Source organism: Cebus imitator, unplaced genomic scaffold (genome assembly GCF_001604975.1).
Source record: "Cebus imitator isolate Cc_AM_T3 unplaced genomic scaffold, Cebus_imitator-1.0 Scaffold631, whole genome shotgun sequence".
In the NCBI taxonomy this organism is placed as follows: domain Eukaryota; kingdom Metazoa; phylum Chordata; class Mammalia; order Primates; family Cebidae; genus Cebus; species Cebus imitator.
This window is the reverse complement of record NW_016107946.1, coordinates 143,862-165,130: the sequence shown is the minus strand read 5'-3', so window position 1 is coordinate 165,130 and position 21,269 is coordinate 143,862.

Below are 21,269 nucleotides of genomic sequence, written 5' to 3'. Positions count from 1 at the left end.
AAAAAAAAAAAAAAAAAAAAAAAACCAACAAACCAAACAAACAAAAAAACTCCATGAAAAAGTAATCAAAGGATAGGAACAGACATTTTTCAGAAGACAGTTATGCAGCCAACAAACATATGAAAAAAAGCTAATCATCACTGGTCATTAGAGAAATGCAAATCAAAACCACATTGAGATACCATCTCATGCCCATTAGAATGGTGATCATTAAAAAATAAGGAGACAGGAAATTAGACAAAAAAAAAATCAGGAGACAACAGATGCTGGAGAGGTTGTGGAGAAATAGGAACAGTTTTACACTGTTGGTGGGAGTGTAAATTAGTTCAACCATTGTAGAAGACAGTGTGGTGATTCATCAAGGATCTGGAACCAGAAATATCATTTGACCCAGCAATCCCTTTACTGGGTATATACCCAAAGGATTATAAATCATTCTATTATAAAGACACATGCACATGTATGTTTATTACAGCACTGTTCAGAATAGCAAAGACTTGGAACCATCCCAAATGCCCATCAATGCTAGACTGGATAAAGAAAATGTGGCACATATGCATCATGGAATACTATGCAGCCATAAGAAAGGATGAGTTCATGTCCTTTGCAGGGACATGGATGAAGCTAGAAACCATCATTCTTAGCAAACTGACACAATAACAGAAAACCAAACACCACATGTTCTCACTCATAAGTGGGTATTGAACGATGAGAACACATGGACACAGGGAGGGGAACATCATACACTGGGGCCTGTTATGGTGGGGGACTAGAGGAGGGTCAGCAGTGGGCTGGGGAGCTAGGGGAGGGATAGCATTAGTAGAAATACCTAATGTAGATGGCAGGGTGATGGAGGCAGCAAACCACCATGGCACATGTATACCTATGTAACAAACCTGCATGTTCTGCACATGTACCCCAGAACTTAAAGTATAACAATGATAATTTTAAAAAGAAATATACATTTATTATACCCAATTTAATACCCAATTAAAATATTTAGTTAAAATAATTTTCTTTGATATTTCCTTTCAGTGAAGACTTTTTTTTCTTTCTTTTTCTTTTACATGGTACATTAAATAGATTTTTTTAATTTTATTCAAACACATCTATATTATTGTGTGCTGTTTACAAATTGAGCAGTTCTAGTGTGGTAGATAATTGCAGTGAAGTAAAACTGAGATTCAGATATGTCTAGTTTGCTTGGTGAGTTATTCCAATCAGCAGCCCTAGATATCTATTCACATCCAGTGCTTCAAAATAAACGGTCAATTAGAGAATGTTTACATTCTAGCACCAGGGAAAATCCAGGGAACTATAGGGACATTGTGATGTTGCTCCCCAAATCATATTTAATCACCTAAATGTATCCTTTTACCTAAAGAGTCTTCAGACTTAAGCTGAAGGTCCTAGTTCCACTATTTTCCCATGGAAGGGATTGAAATCTGCAGCTTTGTAGAGGCTCTGCTTTCAGATGATCTCATGGATAGCAGACATGCATAGGGACTGCAGAGGGACTCTTTATGCATAGTAGCAGCTTGAGACCCTCGGAAATGAAGAAACTTCCGAGGAAGAAGTCTCAAATATTTTTTATGTAGTTGTACACAAGTTCTAGGGAAATTTGAGTTATTTCTTTCTAATGTGACTTTATTTCTTACCCAGAGGTTGGTGAGACTTCAACATTTTAAAACATAATTTTAAAACATGTTAAAATTATCCATCCTTTAAAACAACAATTAAAATATGCTAATGACTCTGTAGACATTCATTTTGAGAAGTTCAACAATACTTTGCACTAAAAAAACTCTACATTGTTCTATGACATTGCTTTAATGCGTTCACTGGGTGACTCCTTCTGATTAGTGAGTCTCTGATATCTGTGTTTTGTTTTGTTTCTGTCTCAATCTGCACTGTTTGGGATCTTTGACAGCCCCAGGTAAATAGTGCTGTTCAAGTACCCACAGTTAATGAATTTGTAAAATAGGAAATTGGTGAAATTCTTATCATCTACCAGATACTATGTTAAAAAGTGGGAATTTAACAATAAAGAAGGGGTGACATTTTTCCTTTCCTTCACAGTTTGGCTGGGAAGAAAAACACTGAAGTATTAACTTCAAATATGATCAATTTGACAAAAAGGATATGCTCGATGCTATAGAGCAACATAAAAGGGGGAGGTAATCTAATTTAGAGTTTCAAGAAAATCATTTCTTTCTAAGTGAAAACAAAGACAGACCTGTAAATTGGAAGAGTGAGCTGGATTTAAAGTAGTATTTGGGGCATAGGGAACAGTATATGTCGGGACCTGATAAAAGAACAAGTGCTATTATTCAAGATGCAGTTAGAAATCAGTACAGTTAGACCACACAATGCAAATGTAAAATATAGGAAGATGAAGCTTATGAAAAAAAGCCATGGAATAAATTGGGAAGCTGTCTACAAGAAAAATAAAATGCTTAGATTCTATCATAGCCTTAATAGAAGCAATGTAAGAAAGGAAATTAATTTATACATTTTCTTTTATAAAGATTTAACATGCAAATAAAACAATCTCGATTTAATGATTTAACAATGTATCAAAAAATTCCACAATATTTAAATCAGATTAACTAGGATTAGTTTTAATATTTGAAACTTCATTGATTGTGTAGCTGGTAACAGGGAACATAAATGGGCCAAATAATAGGACCACAGTATTTACAAAAAAATTATACACGTATGCATATACATATATATATACACATTACATATATTTTTCAGATATTTTCATATTTTGAGATACCAATTTTGGGAGATATTTGATAAATTTTACATGTTTTAAATATTTAAATATTATGTCTTCCCTCTGTCATGTTAAATACTGGAAGAGCCAGGGTCTTACTGGGTTCGGTAAGCCACCAGCAGGGCAGAAGCAGGAGCTTGGTGACCTAGTTACTTTCTGGTTTTTCATTCCCATTTGTTCTTTGTATGGATGTCCTGTCTTTTTGCTGAAACAGGGAACGGGAGAGGAATAAGAGAAAAATGTTAGAGATAGATAAGAAAAACACATTGGCTGTAAGTTTTCAGATCTCTCCTTTGTTGATTTTTTTCATCTAACTCTGCCTTGCCATTGAATTTCAGAGTGCTGCTGTTGGCATCCAAAATGCTGCCTTTCTCTCTGGGTATGTTTGATGATTTTCAGGCTGTCTCACAACACTGCTCCCTGTACTGTTCTCTGATTTAAATGAGCCTAGCAAAGTGAAATGTTCTTTGTGCAATGTTTTCACAACTTTTCTTCTATCCCATACCCTCTTGTTGCAGATACTCTCCGCAAGTTCACCTCTTCTGCTCCTCTGAGAAACACATCCACCCTTGCTACACCATGAGGTGGAAATCACAGTTGTTGCAATCTCAGTGTCGCTGTGTCTCTTCTTTATTTTACATGCCCATACTGTAACATCCATCAGTGGTATGAAGGCTTATCAGAATTCAGTGGAGCTTTCTGAGTCTAGGAGTAAAGTGGTGAGGAAGTGGGAACACTTGATTTCACTCACCCATTACTGAAAGGGAGGAGGAAAAGTATTCAGGCCACATAAAATGCTCTTCTCAATATACTAGTTCTTGCTATTTTGTTATCCTGCTCTCCCTTACTGAAAAAGCCAACAAGCTAATACATTTTAGTAGGAAAGTTGATTAAAAAAACATCTCGCTCTAGCACCAGAAATAAAACCTTACGAAGCATGGTATTTTACTTTGCAATGTTGAATTATTTTTACAATATAGCCATACATTCTGCATGTTCTTCTGACAAGAATAGTAGAAAGGATGTCTTAATCACATTCTAGCACATATCCCTCTCATTAGAGTGAGAAGGTGGAAAGAGAAAATGTAGTGAAACCTGTAGGGAGGCTATGGAAATAATTCAGGGGGAAGGGGTGGCTTCAAATAGGAGTCGGCATTAAAAACAGAAAGAAGTGGATAGATTCAGTAAAAGAGAGAAGGTTGACAGTGCTGGTGATTTATTTTATGTAAAGTGTGAGGGAGAGGAAGAATTAAACTCTCAGATGTTATTTGATAACCTGGATGAGTGAATGAGTAGATACTGATTTGATTGTAAAATATTTAAAAATGTGAAGTCATCAGGACTTGGAGTCTAATTAGCAATGGAAATTAAGGGAACAAAATATGGAAATAGTGATGATGAACTACCCTTTAAGAAAAGTCCATAAGGAAGGAAAAATGAAAATGGGTTGAAAGTTTATGGTGAATAAAGGCTTGCTTTATGTTTGGGGAGAACGAAGAAGAGAGTGGAGTCAGTAGCGAGGAACTAGCCCATGGTACAAAAGAGCGAGATAGTAATGGATGGACAAAGGCCAGTTCATGACAATAGGTGATGATATTGGCCTTGAACAGGTTTTGGTCTTAGAAAAAGAGTTGATGATTAGGTATGTTTTTAGATAAATCAGTAGACCTGGAAATAAAAAAAAGGAAAGCAAGAATAAGAAAGTCACTAACCTTGACTTAATTATCTCCATTCAAGAGGAAACAAGATCTGACTGAGCAGCAGTTAGTTACTTGTCCCTTAGTCCAGTAGTGAACACCTATTTGTTCAATGATTCGCTAATTTATCGGGAAGTATCTATGGCAATACAGCATATTAGGAATTATTTTAGGAAGAATGGATAAAACTTTCAACATACAACAGACCTCTGATTTAAAACAATCAAAAAGCTTGTATAAGCTTTACTTATATACTTTAGTGAATAATATGTTTGCTTCTAAGTATATGTAATAGTTAAGTATAGGAATATACTTTTATTGAAGACAACTTATTTAATAAACTAAAATTATAGATATCTGTCAAAAACTGTAGGGTGGAGGTTGACATGGTTTGGGTCTACATTCCTGCCCAAATCTCAGGTTTAATTGTATTTCCCAGTGTTGGAGGAGGGGCCTGGTGGGAAGTGATTGGATCACAAAGGTGGACTTTCCCATTTCTGACATCTTTCCCCTTGCTGTTCCCTTGTGACAGTGAGTGAGTTCTTATGAAAACTGGTTTTTTGGAAGTTTGTGGCACCTCCCCATTCTCTTTCTCTTCCTTCCGCTCCAGCCATGTCAGACATGCTGGCTTCCCCTTTGCATTCTGCCAGAATCGTAAGTTTGATGATGTCTCCCCAGTCATGCTTCCTGTACAGCCTGTGGAACTGTGAGCCAATTAAACCTCTTTTCTTTATAAATTACCCAATTGTAGGTAGTCCTTTACTGCAATGTGAAAATAAACTAATACAGAAGTCAAGGTGGAAGTCAAAATACTATAAAACATATATGTTAATATAATGAAAAAAGTACCTTTAATATTCTACTTTAATCCAAAAATTCTAAATAAGTTATTCAGTGATTTATTTTAAAATGCAAAGCAAATGTGAGTTTAATAAGTTTAATGGTTTGAAGAACTAAATTCTTGAGCTCTAGGATACTGAAAAGAATAAAAGTCTGAGAAATGTCTTAAAAGCTAAATACATTTTAAACTAAGAATGGAGAAGAAGGTTAGGTTGGGGTAATAGACAGACAAAGAAAGAGATGATTTTAATGTTGACAGGCTTGATATATCCTGAATATAGGAACTATATTAGGCTTTCAGAGCTATTAGAAAAATTGGACGGCACACAGGCTTTGGAAAATTATTTCTTAGCATGTGTAAGTGCAGCATGCAGCAGTTTTTTTTCTTATAATTCTACAAAGAAGAAAAATAGTTGGGAGGTAGCAGGGATTATAGTTTAATTTAGAAAGCATTTGTGGGAGGAATTTTTAGGAGACTCAGAACCAGTTATCTTATTTTCTGAGACAGAAACTCAAATATTAGACATTAAGTATTCTGGATTGGTGAGGAAAGCTTTAGAGGTTCAGCAATTAGCTTTCTATTCTGAAACACTATTGTATTCCTTAACTTGGTAATTTTCTTAATAATGAATGACTACTGAAGGTTGTCAGACTCATTCTTTTAGGATGACAAATATTTTCCTATGTACAAATATAAATAAGTTTCTGAATGTGAAACATTTCATGCATCACTGAATGGCATTTTACCATCCACCCAATTAGTACATTGAATCGAGAACAAACTCATTTAAACCACATACTTATTAAACATCCAGTAAAGGAGCAAAACAGGGACATTCTTATTCTTCTATTTTCCCTACAAGCACTAGTACTATCTGGGAAGTTTTCTTGCAGGAGTGTCTTTCCTTTTCCTATCAATTTTCTCTCCTCTGTTGCAGGAACAAAATTGCACAAAAGAAAAAAAGGAATTATCTTTTTTTCCATCTATTTAAAAGAGATGAGAAATAAAATATCCTAGGAAATCAGAAGTGGTTGGATTTGTACAATTTTTGCCAAATTAAAACAAATTGAGTGTTCCTAGAAATCATGTTAACCTGCTTTGATTAATAAATTGATAAACGTAGTAACTGTGTAGATAAAATAACTGCTACTACTAGTAATAGTAGTAATAAAGCAATAATTAAGAATTTCCTGGTCACTAACTGGATTATTTGCTTCTCTTAAATTACTTCATGTAATTCTCACAACAATTATGCAAGGGATGTTTTATTAGTGTTCACTGGACAAATAAGAAACTAAGATTCAGAAAGGTGAAGTAAAATATTCAAAGTCATACATCTGGTAAGAGGCACAGCTGGGGAGAAATTAGACTAATCCTGAAGCTTGTGTTCTTAAACTTTATACTGTAAAAAGCATTTTAATTCCACTTTTGCAAATAAATAAATAAAAGGCAGTGCAGCGCATATATTTAAGCAGTTGTTTGATTTTTGTTGTTGTTTTATTATTTGATCCTGAGAAATCAAGACTGTTCTCTAGCTATGTATGTATATTATCTAGCTATGTTAGCTAGGAATGCATATATACATTCCTAAGTAGAACTTCTGTTTTAGCTCTTAGGCTGTTTGCTTTTACTTCTTAGGCTGTTGGCATTTACTTCTTAGTTTAAATCCTGAGGTCCATCCTTTAGCATTTTCAACCTTTTTTTTCCCCAACAGAGATGTTTCCTACACTGTATTAGCTCAAGTGTCTGTGATACCTCTAAGAAGCTTTGTGTATGGTGACCAGATGTTTTCTGTCCTCCAAAATGCCCCATCAATTCAGCAAAGAAAAAGTGAGTTGGTACAGGAGAAGCATAAGAGTTAGAAGGGAAAGGCCCTTTTAAATAAATATGTCCTCTTTTTCTCAGTCCTTGAACAAGCTCTCCTTTCCCAAATCCCACCCATGTTTCAAAGGACAATAGGAGAAATTTCAATTTGTTTAGTTTAAAAAAATGTAGACAGTTCCTGACTTAGAGGATTCAAGTTCTAATTTTTCAATTTTACAATTATATGAAAGCTATCCTGACTTAGAGGATTCAACTTATAATGATTCAATTTTAAATGGTGTGAAAGCTGTCACCATGAAAACCATGCATTGTTCTGTTTTTCACTGTCAGTGCAGCATTCAATAAATTACATGAGATACTCAACATTTTATTGTAAGATAGGCTCTGTGTTAGATGATTTTGCCCAGTTGTAGAGTAATGCAAGTGTTTTTGAGCACATTTAAGGTATGCTAGGCTAAGCTATGATGTTCCATAGGTGTATTAAGTACATTTTTGGCTTATGATATTTTCAACTATGACAAATTTATTAAATGTAACCCCAATGTAAGTCAAGTTGCATCATACTTTTATAGAGATAGACTTTTCTCTTGAACATCCCACTCTTCCATGGGAAAATCACATTTTCTATAATTGTTTTATCATTGTTTTGTTACATATGATTAAAAATGTCTCCAAAAGAATCTTTCTTACATGAAAGAATACACATTTATTCTTCAAATTTAGTGTGGCTGGAAGATTTTTTTTTTTTTCAGTTTTAAAATAATGGTTTTGTCCCTGCTTTATCTGTATACAGGTTTTACAAATTCAGAATTATTTGCTCTACTAAAACATCAACATATTTTTTAATGATTAAAAATGTACACATCTCATTAGATTTGTTCTATTAATGTTTAATTTTTATTAGGTTAAAATGTAAATATCTAGTTCAACATTAGAATCTTGGCAACCCTAAACAAACACAGTTCCAAAGCAAAATCTCAACATATTTTACCAAAAAGCAAGGAAAAAACAAACAGAACAAAACCTGCATGTCTGCATATGGAGGAGAGATTTTCTATTTCTCTGATATTCATCATGAAACGTCTCACGCTCTGTCCCATAAGAACAATGTCAGCACAAGATACCAGTCACTTTCTTACACTGAAGACAGCACACTAGTTTACTTTTCAGTGTACTCGTTTATGTGATAGAAGTGCTGTTAACATTTTAAACCCTTGATATATTTCACACATGAAGAGTATGTGACCAGGCAGGTTGAAGACAGTATCTTATGTGAAATTAATAATATGGAAGACAGCTGAGAAAGTTGTGGCATATTTTAGTTTACTAAATTAATCTATGCTATGATAAAAAATGTTTCCTCTCATTTCTCAGTAAAGAATGTTTTGATGCCTAAACTATAACTTAATTGGGGCAGAAAGTCAAAATATATAATTTTATTCAGAAGTGTCTGTGTTAAACCCATATTTGTCATTTCACATCCATGATCTATCTTTACTCAGCATTGTGTATCTCTCAAATTCAATGCTTAGAGAGTTTAGGTGAATTTCTCACTTAACAGAAAAAAAAAAAAAAAAGAAAAAGTAGAATACAGGCTGTCATCAAGACAGAGTTAAATTACTCCAATATCCACATGTGTACCATCCATTATCTACCTTGATAATAGTCAGTGCTTTTTAATTACTTAATATCAACTGGGAACAGAGGCTGAGAACTTTATATATACCTCTTTATATTAATGATGTAAAGCCAGTATTTTTTTAATTAATTAAGAGATTAAGGCACATGTTTATTTTGTTTTTTAGTAGTATGTCATATTCTATTCTTTTCTAATTTCTATTTTTGTTTTAGGTTCAGAGATGCAAGTTTGTTAACAGGGTATATTGCAGGATGCTGAGATCTGGGATACAGTTGATCCTGTTACCCAGGTAGTGAGCATAGTACCAACTAGTTGGTTTCTCAACCCTTCCCCCTTCTCTCTTCACCCTCTAGCATTTCCCATCTTTATGTCCATGTGTTCCCAATGTTTAGCTTCGACATATAGGTGAGGACATGCAGTTTGGTGTTCAGTTACTATGTTAATTCGTGTAGGATAATGGCCTAAAGCTGCATCCATGTTGCTGCAAAGGACAGGATTTTATTGCTTTTTTATGGCTGCATAGTACTCCATAATATATATATGTACCATATTTCTTTATCCAGTGAACCGTTGATGACCACATATGTTGATTACATGTCTTTGTTATTGTGAATAGTGCTGTGATGAACATATGAGTGCCTTTGTCTTTTTAGTAGAACACTTTATTTTCTTTTTGATATATACTAGTAATGGGATTGCTGAATCAAATTGTAGCTCTGTATTAAGTATTTTGAGAAATCTCCAAACTGCTTTCCACAGGGTCTGAACTTATTTCCATTCCTACCAATAGTGTATAAGCATTCCGTTTTCTCCGCAGCCTTGCCAGCATCTGTTGTTTTTTGACTTTTTAATAATAGTTACTGTAATTGGTGTGAGATGGTATTTTATTGTGGTTTGATTGGCATTTCTCTGATGATGACTGACGTGGAACATTTTTCATGTTTTTTGGCCGTTTGTATGTCTTCTTTTGAGAAGTGTCTGTTTGTCTTTTGTCCACTTTTTTTTTTTTTTTTTTTNTTTGAGACCGAGCCCCATGAAGAGTTTTTCTGTATACTTGTTCTGTCAATGTGGTATGCCCAGAGCCTAGAACCACATATGGCACATAAAAGATATTCAACAAATAATTTTCAAATAAATGAAGAAATAAATTGGTCTATCTATTTGAAAATGTATCTTTGAATTTAAATATTTTGTTTTTATCTTTTACCATGAAAATAGTTTCTTTCTTTTGCTATGTGTATATTTAAAATTATTTTTATTTATATGACATTGCTGAGTGTCTTAGAGAAAAGTCTGACTAGGTCTGAAAGCTTCAACAGCCACTGTCCCCAGTAAAGGAAAATATCTATAGGCAGTTACCTCCTTATGCCTGGGTCCTCAGGATATGTAGCCTGTGGCCTCATTTTCCTGGCCAAATCGGAAGACTTCTAAAACAAAGGTAACAATTTATAGCTTGGCACCAGGTTTGATTTGAGATTCTCGGTCATTATAATTCTGTCCATCAGAGCACATTTTCATGGTTGCAAGCTGTGAGGCAGGAATAATGGAGAGGATCAGAAATCCTCCATCTGGGAATTGCTGTCAGCAGGAGCTGTTTTACCTTAAGTCATGCCCTTTCCTGGGATAGCCAGCATCACTAGTCACTGTGGGCCTACAAAAGCCAGCACCTTGCCTCAGTTTGGGATAACTCTGAACGGCCATACCAACTACAAAACATTCTATTAGCATTTCCCCTTGCTCATCATGCTCCCCTCCCTCCCTTACAGCTCTTGTTCCCAAGAGTTTTCCCACATTTCCTTCTGGCATATAAGCTTCATCACAATGTCTGTTTTCCATAGAATCCAGCCTGCTAAATAAGAATCTTCTGATACAGGAATCTGACAATTTTTTTTTTGTATACATTTCCTCTAGAGATTATAAGGTAACCAGTAGGAAGTAGCAATTTCTCTAAGCAATCTTACATTTGCTATGAAGATTACAAGATAGAATAGAGGGATATATGAAAGAGACATGGATGAAATTTTAGATGAACACGCTAAAAATAAAACTGTGCTACAAGGGGCAGAAGAAAGTCAGAAATTGTTATAAACTTTATTTTCCAGTGTTACAGGAAGCCAGCTTTATTTGAACAAGAAGCTATATTTGTAAGTGATTACTACTATCATGTAGAAAGAGATCAAAGGCAGATTTTAAATCCTGTCCTAATTTTGATCAGCTGGTAGAAGCCAGGTGGAAAAGGATTCTGGGGATAATTCTGTAGATATTGGGAAGATGTCCATAGCTGATTACTGATTTTTCTCATGAATGGAAAAAAGGAGCTGGTATTGGATAACTGACAGGATTCCTTATCTATAAATAATAATAAAACCTAATGAATACCTATCCTCCTCTTAATTTTTATTAATAAATTCATACTTTTTTCATGTTAGAAACATTTAACTTCAGAAGAATATGTTCATTGTGTAGGTTACTGGTCATTTATAATTGCAAAATAGGCAATCCTCTACTCATTGTTCTATCTTGTATTTGTAACAAATGGTAGTATCTTTGTGTCATCTATGCATCCATGTTTAGACCAGTATATTGGTTAGACTATCATTTAAAAAGGAGGTTAAGTAAGTTTCACATCGTATAGCACTAAGACGAACTGAAGAACACTAAATTCATTTAATAACAACAGACTCAGTGACATCATTGTACAGAAATCTCCTTGTTTAGTAATGATAACTTCTAAAAGTAGTTTTTTAGGCCCAGAAGCTTTATATTCAAAAAGAGGTTCAAAAGTTCAAACAACATACCCAAATAATATTGCAAACTCAATAGTGATATGTATCTCATTTATTTTTCACTGTTGAAATTCAATGAGTCTGTATTTGAAACCTGGTATAAATAGTGAGGTAAGAGAAGTTTAAATCACAAAGCAGAAAATATGTTTCTTTTTATTGAGGTTTTATTTTTGAATGCATAATATGTAGCTACACCTGCTGGTATTTGTTCCCTTAGCTGGCATTCTGGAAGCCATATGTATTAAAGAAGGTTCAGATAATACGCACATAAGATAACTGCTTAACGTTTCTAATCTGAGTAGCTTTGTTTGGTTTATGTATTTTTCCTTTTTGATCATATGTTATTGCTTTAATGGATGAGAAAGGTTACAGTTGCAATCTCTAGCACCTCCTGTAAACCACAGAGCATTTGTTGAATTAGGATTCACCAATTTTATAAATTAGCAATCTTTATCACATGCTTAAGTGTGAATGTGATAGTCATCTTGTAAAAGTTCAGATAAGCAGAGAAAAATGGTGAAAGAAATATTTAAAAAGAGATCAAAAGGTAATATATTTTATAAATGTCCTCTCTGCTATGCTTTGGTAACATGAAAGCCTTTCCAGAACTTCCATGTGGCTGCAGGATGGCAGATGGCATGTTCTGAAGATCAGTGGTTATATAAATACAGCCCAACCTTAGACACAAATGTACTTTAGCTTATAGCTTTTTCTGGAAAATGACCTATGAATCCACACCAACCAACACTATAGCCTATATTCCCATGGAACACATTCTTTAGATCAGTGACCTCTATTTTCTAGTTTAGTGCAGTAGTTTTGTTCACATATTTAAAATGAGATGCAAACAAGGCTACTTTATTTCGTTGAAAGAATTTATAAGGGTCAGATTGCCATAAAACACATATTTAATTTTTATAGGGAATCCAGTCTTTTTGTCTGTTTAACTCAAATGTCCTTAAAATGCTAGGCTCAATGTAAATAATTTTTATCCTGTTTTTCACTTATGAATTTTCTATTATATCTCTTAAGAACGTTGATTAATGTTAAGTGTTTTTGTCCTTTGTAGCTGTTCATGCTGTGTTTCATGGTTTACATTTTATTAGAATTCCATGTTTAGTCTTAGGCTTCTAAACTGATGAAGGGAAAACCATTCTAGAACTTACAACCAAGAATAATATAAAAGGCAAACGGGATGGACAAGATGTGAATGCTTGCTGTGGAGAAGATACTATTGCTAAGGAATTCAATAACCATCTTCAACTAGCAGATTTGTAGAGAGGAGTGAGTTGGGCATAATGTCCCATTCAAGTCTCCTTTCAAGAAAAGTCTTAGTTTTCCAGCTTTTAGCAATGCTGTCAGTAGATGGCCATCAACTATCAGCTCCTTAATAGGTTATCTCAGCTGCAAAGAGCAGTCTCATCTAGAAGTCACACTGTATCTTGGAGAGCCTGTACTCCATTCAGGTAGAGGTTGGAAATCTTGCCCTTTTTTGCCCAACATAACACAACTATTATCATTTAAGCCTTGGAGCTTCCTGTGGAGTCAGCTCAGGTAAGTATTGGACCTATATTGCCACTCTTCTTCTCCTGCCCAAATATTTGTCCTCCTCTATCCTTCTCTTCTCGTCCCTTTCCCTCCACTGGTATTGATCTATGGAACTACTTTATAGTGTGCACCTCTTTTCACTAGTCCTATCAGTTGACCCAGTAACAAGGAATTTATGGTCACGTGTCTTTTTGAGATACAGCATTCCTCTTTTTTTTCTCTTGGTGATTCTTTATTTGGGTGGGTCTCCTTACTTCTCTACATTCTTTCTTTCCAATATCATGATAAACTTTTTTCTCAAACAAAATATGTATTTTTCCTCCTGCTTACTTTAGTCTGTCTTTTATAGATCACATCTTTATTATGTATAACAGTGGTAGTCTTAATAGGCTTTTGCCATGGGCAAGTAACGAAGTGAAACAAAAAAGACACCCAGCAAATGAGAGGGAAAGAGAGAAAGAGACGCAGTGAGAGAGCAAGAGAAAGAGTGAACATTTGTTAGAGGATAGTTTGGTTTTGGGTCTTAAGTCCTGATATTATAAGGTTCAGGTTCATCATATGCATTAGATTCCCAAATCTCTTTTATTTCAATTATAGCTATTATGATTCTATAGAACTTATTAAATTATTATTTAGATAACTTTTGTGAGTGAGGGGTGCAGGAGGTAGAAATATGAGCTAAACTCTGAACAAACACTTAAGCATATAACACAGTGACAATGATCATCTGGTTTCTATTTTTTTAAGGCTGATGTATTTTAAACTACATTTGAGCCATCTACATCCTGCTTTGCATATTTGTGATTGTACACAAACTTCTTCCTTATTAACACTATCTTTGGCCCATTTGTTGTGTTCCTATCCATTTTTTTAACTTTCAGAATAGATGCCATTTCCTCAAGGAAGTCTACTTTTGTCCAGTAGGAAAATAGACAATGACTCCACTATTCTCCTATAGCAGGTTTTGTAAATATTTTGTGTGTTTGCCTCAATGCTTATTATATTTAGTTACATGTTTTTATTTTGGTGGCATACCTTCATAACTCTAAACCTCTTCAGATAGTTTTCATTTTATCATCATTACAGCCTAGAGGTGCCCACAATTTATAAAATAATAATAAAATAACATTAACTGGCAGATTGAGAGGTCATATATTCACACATTTAATAAGGTGGGACCTAATGCAACTAACAATAAGAGGTTCTCATTTTGCTATTATTACATGAAACAGGTTTGCAAAATATAGTCAATGTACTCAAGTAATTTATTTTTGTGAATGAAGAAGAAAATTATAACATAAATTTATATAAAACAACCACAAAATAGAACAAATAAAAAGAATACTACTTAATGGAATAATATATTTTTATTAATCTAATGTGCATTATTGAACTTTCAAGCTAGATAAAGCTTGTACTGCTCAGACACTTCCTGATACATGTAAAAGCCAAAACTGTAAGAGCAAAATTCCTAGTGATTGTAGGGATATCAGAGAAAACACAAAAAAGAGATTAGACTTGATATTTAATGAGTATACATTTGATGAGGTATGATTCCCCACTAAATAAATATTTATGCTTTACCCTTGAATATTTGCTATTATTAATTTTACAAATATTCCAAGGATTACAGTAACTAATTTATAATAACTAATTATGTTATTTGTGATCATTGAATGAATGTTGATTTGGATTTCAGCAGATGATGCTTCTAATAAACATGAACCTTCTAAAATAGGATTTTATTAATATAATCTCATTTATTGAAATTCCCTGCACTCAAATACAGGGGATTGATTTCCACACACATGAAGGCCAAATCTGAGTTACAACCAAGGATTCAAAGTAAGCATTCATATTTGATTAAAGATTTATATTTTTCTATGCTCTTTCACATATATTATCTAATTTCTAAATGTGTTTTAGAAACATGCTGATATTAAATCATAGTTTACATAAAAATAAGATCTAGATTTTTACTAATTTTACCTTCTACATTATTTGTTTTCCTTTGTGATTCATTTATTTATAAATACAAATTGTTTTAAAGGTTATATATAAATGATGGTTGACATTTTGTTTTCTCTATCATTACTTGTGTTTTAATTCAAAGACTTTTTTACATCAATGTGCAAAATATAACTGTGATTATATCAAGATCATAGATTAATCTGTTTGGCTTATCATGGTGAAGTTTTATTTTACTTCTCATTAGTTTAAATCTAAAAAACAGGCACTTTGAAGTCAGTTTTGATACAATTGCTGCAGGCATAGATGATCCTGCACTATAACAAAATACAGAGACACACAAATTCTTGTAATTTTTTTTTTCTAATGCTGTGTTTTGAGTAAAGTAAGTACAAAAGAATATATTGACTGAATATTCTGGATAGGTCCCCTGCTCAATAAGGAGTCTGTCTCTTGTGTCAGTCTGACATGGCATATATGATTTGGATACTTTTGAACACAAAATTTTCTTTATAGAACAATTGAAACCCTGAGCATTTCATTTTCTGAATTAATAGAAACAGAGAGAGAGAGACAGAAACTAACGAAGGTAAGAAGGATGACATAATTATTAACATTTTCCTAGAAAATGTGGACTTAAAAGATCTATTTTTACTTCGACATTCATCACTTTGAAGTATCACAACATATTTCTTGTACCTTTTTAAACATAAAGTATCCAGTTTCATTTTGATGCACGTCTTCAATTTATAATGTCTTACTTAATTCACTGAAATTTGTCTTTTCATCTAGAGACAAGGTCATAACTTGGATCTGTATGTCCAAGCATTCACTATTACTTGCCCCTAGACAACTACTCCACACTTCATTCTGATGTTATACACAATAAACATTTTAGAAAAAACAAAAAAAAAAGCAGATATGCAACAACCAAATGCTAATCTATTTAGGAATGTCTCAACAGATGTCAGTTATAGATCAGTTAGGACATTTCAGGGTGAAAATGTATTGAGGACATTGAAAAGATAGATGAAAATAGTGATAAAGCAAACATATTTAGTTCAACTGGAAATGGAATCTGAAAAGAGCCAAGGGAACCTGAGCCAAGCTGATATCAATTTGGTGATGTTGCCCTCAGGGCCCTTGTCTGCCTTCCTAAACTGCTCTCTTCTCTGTTTCTTTAAGAATTCAGTTAATCTTATGAAATAAGATAACCTTAGATTTTTATGTTTTTTTTCTCTCTCAGCTTCTGCTATTAATCAGCCTTTAAGTATAAGTTAGAAATGTATGGTAGATGATATAACCACTGCAATGTAATGTATCAGGATGGGAAAATAAATAAACTCTGGGATTCTCTTTTTCTTTTGGTCATATGCTACACAATATTTCCTTTTGTCTCTACTATTTACAAATGTATTTGCCTCCATATAGTCATATTGACTTAATTCTCTCTTGCCTCAATTAGATAAATACACCTTATTTTTTGCCAGGTGTAGTGGCTCATACCTGTACCTCAGTTACTAGTGAAGCTGAGGTGTGAGGATTACTTGAGTTCAGGAGGTTGAGGCCAGCCTGGGCAACATAGTGAGACCCCAGTGTCTAGGAGAAAAAATGATTTTTTTCTTCTAACTTCTGTGTTGTCACTTAGAAATTCTTGCTTTGTTATTTATTCTATATTTTTTCAACTTTTTTGCTTTCCAGTCATTCCTTTTTTTCACTTATATTCACTTATTTCATTGTTTATGATCCCTTGTGAACTCTTATAACTTTCTTATTTATTCTCTTTCCTTCAGAACCAAACTTTTTCAATGAGAAATGTACATTACTGTTTCTGCCTTATAAGATTACAACATCTCTACATCCCATGCAAACTGGTTTCTGTCCTTATCAGAAACTACTATAACTGCTCTTACTAAGGTTGCCAAAGACTTGGAACATTGCCGATGCCTTTGGGCATGCTTTTTATTTTATTTTATGTACCTCTCTATGGCATTTGACATTTCATTATTCCACCCCCTAAATTTTCTTCTTCCTTGGCTTTCATAATATTTCAAAATTCTAGTCAACTTCCTCTGATTGTTCAATCTTTGTTTCTTTCATAGTAGAATCTTTCTCCGTCTACCATTTAAATGGATTTTTGCAAATTAGTACTTCTTTATACATTTTACTCTTACTCATGGAAATTTCAAATGCATATAGCTTTAAATATTTCTTCATTTTGATAATAAAATATCTATATTTCAAAAAAATACATTTCATGTTTAAAAATAAAACTCCACATTTTTATATGGTGTGTGTGTTTGTGCATTAATCTCTTCCTCTCATACCTAAAAGTTTACCATTATTCTTTATTCTGTTAGGAATAATAACATTTTCTATGTCAGAAGCATAGGGATTATCCTTGCTTCCTACACTTTTTTCTTCCAAAATTCAGTTGGTCATTGTACTGACCTACTAATTCTGTAGTGTAAGTGTTTTTCATCTTCTCTGTGCTTTTTTTAAAAGATGTAGGTTGTCTCTTCTGTATTCTAAATATTGAAGTGCTGAGGAAATGTTCTGTTCTTCATTCTTTCTGCTTTTATCTGAGTTCAGACCTGCGTAATCTAACACACCAAGCTGTTATAACAGTCCTCTAAAATGTCTCACGGTCTCCAAATTTTATTATTTCTATTTGTTTCTGATCTTAAACTTGACAATACTTTCTTTTTGCTCTCATAGTTATACACCTATAACAAGTGTGAATTATACTGCCCTTATAGTAAATTGCCATCAACAGCTTCCCTTAGGAATCCTTTTGTCAATTTTGGCCCTATTTACTATGACTTCCCCCTGCCAAATTATACATAGACTGAACTGAAGTAATTATCTTTGCCTTATATTTGATATTATTTCTGCCTTGATATTTCTGCACATTTTTTTCCTTTGTGTAATAGATATTTCCCTCCTTTGTTTGATTAGTATCAAGACACAGCTCATGCGTCTCCTTCATAAAGGATTAATAAGCCTCTTCAGTAAAGAGAGATGACTTCATCTATGTGACTCCTCTGTGCCTTGTACTTCCTTATTTTGAGAATTTTCCTACAGTATTTTAGAAGACTACTAAGAAAAACAGATGACTGACAGACTTCAGATTGTGGAAATATGGTTTTTTTTTTCTCTTTATTTGTATATTTTTCAAATTTTACAGATTATATATATCTTTATAGTATATATAATGGTACATAAGACATTAGAGTATTTATGTTTTTTAAAAATGGAAAAAAAACAAATATTCACTACAGAATAAATTTCTTGTGGAAATACTTTTTCATTTTTTTCTTTCCTTTATAAAAATATTTTAAAATTCATCGCTATTTCAACTGGGGGACTACTGATTAAACAAGAGCACAAATAATTGGCATATCATGTCAAAATAAGGAAACAGTACCTAAAATTTGGCAAATGAGATTTTTTAAAAAGTAAATCGAAGTATTAGCATGGCTAGTTTAATATGAAGGGCTAAAGCACAAATAAAATGTTAAGATTTTTCTCTTTTCATTTTATAAATTATCTTGACCTTTGTTGCAGCAACTAATATTTTTGTATGATTCAACATGCTCTATATTTAGTACAATTTCTAAATTGCGCTTTAATACAAAGTTTGTCTGTTTGTTTATGTGTCTTAAAATTCATCTGTCTGATAATGTTTTGGACCATTATTTTATTTTTATATTTCTTTTTTTTGCATGGCCCAGTCCTCTATGTTTTGTCATAGTTGGCTTTTCTAAGCTCCTTTTCTAGGTACATCTCAAGTACCTGTCATGATTTAGGTCCCTCATTGCCTCACACAAAGAATTAATTTAATTTTATTTTCCTCCTATATATCGGTAGTCATTCTGGTATTAGAATTTTGTGTTCCAGATTTTTCTTTTGGCATTTGAATGCACAATGTTGTATTGAAGATTTCATAAACTAGCACTACCTCTGTTCAATGTTAGCTTACAGCTATTAGAAAAATGATCTTGAAATATTCCATATTATCTTGAGTATTTTAGGAGTAGTTTTGTGGTTAATTCAACATGTTATTTTACCATAAAATTAACCCATATAACAGTATTTGAAGTAATATCTCATTCCAAATAAGAATAATTTGCTGTAACTTCAATTAGTGTTGACTATATCACAAGTGAATATTTTTATTGTACTTCAAATTATACTCAATAAATATCAAATCATTCTTCTCCTATACTCTGCTAATACAAGGCAGAGGAGGAATATATTAATGAAAGACAGGATAAAGGATAGGTATGATCATGATACACTCTTTGCCAAAGATTTACAATTATCATTTGTTTCAAGGAATGATGAGACTGTCAACTGCAAAAAAGAATTATTAGGAGCCTAACTATCACAGAAGAACAACAACAGATTCTAATAAATTAATGCAGTGTCTAATGGCTCATTGACAAGTGAAAAATGACCAGAACTGTTTGTAATACATTTGAATTTCAGCTGAGTTAGGTTATTTTATCATCATTGAGAAAAACATACTAAAATATTGTCCACTTTGATTTTCAAATATTTAATCTATAGTTTCGGCTTTTCTATTTTGTTATATTAAGAGAAACTAAAGCAAACTAATTATTGTAAATATATTTTTAAATGTGCATATATTTTTAAGTGTCTGATTATGAAATATTTGTCTTTTACATTGAGTTGTACATCACTAGTAAATTAAATATAATACAAGAGCATTTAAGTTCCATTAAGTATTTTTATACGTTACAGAGCTATTTTGTATTTATAATTATTGAGAAAATTTTAAAATGTTAAAAAACGGTTAGTAAAAATGTACATTGTTTTTTCTGCTAGATTCCCAAATTCAAATAAGTACTTTTAAAAAAAATTTCAGCTTGGCAATACATAAATACAGTAAAACTATGAAGGATAAAATTGAGAATACAAGATACAAATTTGTAAAAATATTCTAAAGATTAAGAAAAGATAATAAATCCATTTAAAAAGTATAGACTCAATCTGATGATATTAAAAAAGTAAATGTAAATAACAGCTAACTGAAAAGGCTTTTCACCTTTCTCATAATTAAATGATTTTCACTTAAAAATTAACCAATATTAAAAATGTTGATAAGATTTATTCTATAAAGCAGCATACTTTTGATCATTTGGCAATATTAAAAATTAGAAATGCTACATCCAGGTGGGGGACAGTGGTTCACGTCTGTAATCCCAGCACTTTGGGAGACCTAGGCAGATGGATCACTAGGTCAGATAGAGACCATCTGGGCCAACGTGGTGAAACCCAGTCTCTAATAAAAATACAATAATTAGCTGGGTGTGGTGGCATGTGCCTGTAGTCCCAGCTACGCAGGAGGCTGAGACAGGAGAACAGCTTGAACCTGGGAGGTGGAGGTTGCAGTGAGCCGAGATCGTGCCACGTGCCACTGAACTCCAGCCTGGGTGACAGAGCAAGACTCCATCTCAAAAACAACAACAAAAAAATGCTATTGGTGAACTTAAATTGTTCGAGATATAAACAACTTAGAAATAAAAATTCCTTAATGTTTATTAATAACTCTTATATAGTTTGTTACTTACACCAGCCTCTATTCATATATGATTTGAAATATTTCTTTAATCTTCATAACAACCTTGTGAGCTATTACTATTGTTGTCCCCATTTTGCACAATGATTATAGAGCTAGTGAGGGCAATGGTAACATGAGCACAGTGCTAAGATCCAAAACCCAGAAGCTGAATTCTGGAGACTGTGTCTTAAAACACAACACTGTGCTGCTACTCTGAATATTTTGCATGAATTATGATTCTTCTAGGTGGTTGTGATGAAATGAGGTAGATCTGGATAGGTCGATAGAAAATATTTCCAAACTTTCATAGTATTTGAAAAAACAAGATGCAGGTGTGGATAGTATGTACAAGTTGTTTAAAATTAAGTTGGACACAAAGAAAGGACAAATCAGGGGAGAGAGAAAAAGAAAGTGAAAGAGGGTGTATGCTCAAATCCTACTCTAGAACTTTATTGTGTCTGGACTTGAACAAGTCACTTTTCTTACCTGGGACTGAGTTTTCTTGTATATAAATTGGAGGTCAGAATAGAGGCAATTGCACGGGGTTGTTGTAAGGATTAAATGAGATAATGCTTGTAAAATACTGAGGACAATACA